This window comes from Pipra filicauda, unplaced genomic scaffold (assembly GCF_003945595.2).
Source record: "Pipra filicauda isolate LSUMZ 115617 unplaced genomic scaffold, ASM394559v2 scaffold72_size3293161_pilon, whole genome shotgun sequence".
Taxonomy (NCBI): Eukaryota; Metazoa; Chordata; class Aves; order Passeriformes; family Pipridae; genus Pipra; species Pipra filicauda.
In genome coordinates, this window is record NW_024104898.1 from 489,318 (window position 1) to 492,415 (window position 3,098).

Here is a 3,098-nt window from a genome sequence, read left to right on the forward strand (position 1 = left end):
TGTCTTTGTGATTCACTACATAGCTTCACCACAACACAAAGTTTTGTTTTCTGCTGTAATGAAACAGACTAGTTGCAGAAATACGAGACCAAGGGGTACATCAGTTCTGCTATCTGAATTCAATTGACTTCTCCAATTCAGTTTAGTTCCTGAGATTTCAAGGGCAAACTCCAAGGAGAGTATATCTGTATATCCCAGACCCTCTGGTATATACACTGATTTTAAGCAACTGGAGATAGGAGAGTAATACTTTGGTCCCAGTGAAGTTAATGGCAGACTTCCAGCAGCTTTCACTAAAGTCTTTAGGTAAAATCCCAATGCAATTTGGAGACTGTTCTTTGTTAGATAACCATATTTATCTGCATCTTCCTATCAGAACTTGTAAGTCATGGATAATTTAAGATATATTTATCCTTAAAATTTTGAGAGAGTCAATGCCAACTAAAAACATTCCTTCAGCATGTTTTAGGAACACAGTCATTACCCATGTTTCTGGTTAAATGCATCTATTATTGTAGCTGCATGTCTCATTGGTGCACAGTCTCCCATATTTTTCCTGTAAATGAGGAAGTGAGATGTAGAATATCCAAGAACTGTGTTAAGATAATGTTTAATTGCCTTCAACTTCATATTCTCTGTCTGTAAGCCTGGATCAGATTTCCAGGGCATTCATGATCCAAGAAGAATGGTGGTTCTGGGATTAGTGCTTTTTCTGTTTTAGAAAGCAAGTTCAAGACTCTGCTTGGCCACGTTTCTTATGGGACCTGGGGATTTAGAACTTAGAATTTAGAAGAGAATTAGGCCAAAACTTGCCCTGGAAAAATCTGTCACTCGTTAGCATAGGGGAAGTTTGGGTGAAATGAGGAATTAAGACATCTTCTATGTAGTCCAGCTTCAAATACCATGATTAGAACATTAAAAGTACTTGCTGAATGGGAAGTCATTATCTTGCAGGACTTTCCAAGAAAGTATTCTCTAGAAAGCAAAACCAGATTCCAATAGCAGCTGTTGCAGTCATGTAATTTTTGCCTTGTCCTGCTTTATACTTGGTTTCCTGGCTTTGGCTGCTGAAAAGTGTCCTGCTATTACAGGATTTTTTGGTCTATATTGTTCTTTCTATGTGATTGTTCTTCTAAATTTGTAAATCCTCAAGTCTTGTGATGAGGGTGGGTGGTCTGAACTAAAATAATAGCGATCGCTCCAGGCAAAATGAACTACTGTGTTTTGGAGAAACTTTCCTCAAGTCAAGAGCAGGGCTTTTACACTGGCAAAGCAGATTTCATATTTCTTTAAAGCCTTCTTGTTACTTCTCTCAGAAGCTGGATCCCTGAATTGTTCAGATCTGCTCAGTCTTACATGTAAAGACCTAGAAGATGCAAAATTGAAGTGTCTCAGCTTCTGTTCTGACATGATCTTCTGTAAAATACTGCTTTGTGTCATCTGATCTACCATCTCAGCTGTCAAAATACAGCTTGTCAGATCAAAACCTAAGTTTCTGGTTTGTGAGAACTTCAGCTCTCCTGAAGCCTTGACAGTTAGACTTTCCAAAGGGGACTTACTCAGCTATTTCCTGAAAACCAAGATCCTGCCTGGCTGGAACTAAGGACTAGAAGGAGTTGCCTTGGATATTGTATCAATTTTCTGTGACCATGGGAAAAGTATGCTAACTGTACAGCTGCACAAAAAGTTCCACAGCTGCTTCACAAGTCTTCTGATATTCCAGAAAGCACTTTTCCACCTCTTCTGCTAACTGAAGAACTACAGTGGAGGCCTAAAGCTGTAATCTCAATGTGCCAGAGGAAGAAAGCAGTAGCCATAAAGCATATGCCTAGTTCCTACATGAGTATTTGCTAAGTTTCACATCTGTACAATTCTACAAGCTGGGATATACACAGTGTGATAGAAAAACATACCAGAAAGTCCCAATAATCATCCAATTCAAGAACCCTTGAACTGTCCCAGCTCCCCTGCCAGCCTTACTGAGGTGATCAGTATTGTGCTGGGGATGTCCGTGGGAGATGAAGAGCAGGGCAGTTTCTAACAACAACTAAGAAGAAAAACAAGCCCCCAGGCTAGATCTCAGCTGAAGGATGGAAAGCATCTTGACAAAAGGCTAGCAGAAACCCTGAACTTGAATCCTCATTCTTGAAATATCCATGTTCTGAGGGTATCTAGTTCATTTCACCTGTTTCCCCGTACCACTACAAAGTATATACAGGACAGCACCACCTAAATTTGCTGGCAGATGGGTATAAATAACTGTGCAATATGTGAACATGATAGAAAAGGGCAGAAAATCTAAAAAAAACCACAAATCCAAAGACAGTCATAAACAAGTCAAAACCTTGCTTAGGGATGATTTTACTTTATAGTCCTTTTTCCTTTTTACATTTTTGGTGTTAACAAGGAAGCTAATTATCAGGCTTAGACCTGAAGGATGTTATCTAATTCGTATAAGAAATTCTCAACAAACAACAGAAATAGGCTGAGGCCAAGTTTCAGAAAAACATAGGAGATACCAGCTCAAATTTTTTTAAATTCCTGCTAAAATTAGTGAGAGAAAAGACGGTTTGGGTGGCTCCTTTTTTGAATGTGATTCCTGACCAGAATTGGAAGCAGCTGTTTGATATGTCTAATAAAAATAACCCAGATGCAAGCCTAGCAGAGAAGGTGCTGGATCTGGCATAGAGAGACCAAGTAGAGTTTGGATGATGCAAGAAGAAGCTGAGAGAGAAAGATGCACTGGACTTTATTCCAAGGACAGAAATAAATGGTTATTGTAGATCAATTAAATTAGCAGTGACCTAACTTCTCTGCTTGCATCCATTTGCTTTTCCCTATGAACACAAAGTACATTAATACATCTGTTTCCTATAAACACTTTCATTTTATGTGTTTTTTAAAGGGCTTTCCTGACTCCAAATGTAAGGCTGGATCCATCACTAACTGCTTCTCTCTAATTAGTGTTTTTCAAGTGCTAGAAAATCAAGGAAGTGCCTAATACTTTCTGTTTACTTTTGAATATTTTAAGTTATTTTCTCCCCCTAACTGTTATAAAAAGACTGATTTTTTCCTGGTATAAATTAACATCAGTCCAA